At 69.4% G+C, this 669-nt stretch overlaps 1 protein-coding gene across 1 annotated transcript in view; it reads right to left on the bottom strand.

The window, feature by feature from the left end:
- LOC114006738 (nicalin-like) overlaps positions 1 to 669 on the bottom strand; it is a gene marked incomplete at its 5' end in the record, with an annotated part of 2906 nt that overhangs the window by 614 nt on the left and 1623 nt on the right.

The following is a 669-nucleotide window of genomic DNA, read 5'->3' as shown; positions in this document are numbered from 1 at the left end:
AGGGGGCCGCGGCTGCCCACCCAGCAGCGTGGGCCCTCCGAGCAGGCGGGGCCACAGGCACTCGGCCCAAGGGGTGGGCCGACCCCACTGCCTTCCAGCCCCGAGCTGTGTCAGCCCTGGCCTGGGCCACAAGTGTCTGCACAGGCCAGGGGACCCCCGCACCCGTGGGGCCGGCTGGCCTCCCAGAGCTGGCCTGACGCCATGGGTGTGGCCGTGCCCAGACCAGACTTACAGATGCAGGTGGGGCTGAGGAGCCCCAGGGCCCACTCGGAGACTCCCAGTCTCGCCGAGGGCCACGGCTGCCTGCCTGCTGGCCACTGGAGACCAGGGCTTGCTCGTGGGAGGTTCCCTGGGGCCTGGCCCCCCACGCCAGCCCCCACACCGCTCGGCCTGTGTCCCACCCGGCCAGACCTTCCCCAGGCCCCTGCTGTGACCACTCTGTAGCCCTTAGCACGACCCTGGGCTGAGGGAGGGGGCATCTCCGTCCCCACTGCCTCCTGCCCGTGGTGACACTGCATTCCCATAGGCCGACTACAGGTCAAGTCCCGGACCAGGGAGCTTGAAAATCACACGGAGCATGTGTATGTGCATGCCCTAAATCTCAGAGTGGAGGGGTGGCGGCATGGCCATCGCCACGGGGTGATCTCTCACCGCCCCTCCAACTCTCCC

Source organism: Tupaia chinensis, unplaced genomic scaffold, assembly GCF_000334495.1.
Source record: "Tupaia chinensis unplaced genomic scaffold, TupChi_1.0 Scaffold149964_2, whole genome shotgun sequence".
NCBI lineage: Eukaryota > Metazoa > Chordata > Mammalia > Scandentia > Tupaiidae > Tupaia > Tupaia belangeri.
The sequence above is the reverse complement of the archived record's forward strand: the minus strand, read 5'-3'. Positions and strand labels throughout refer to the sequence as shown.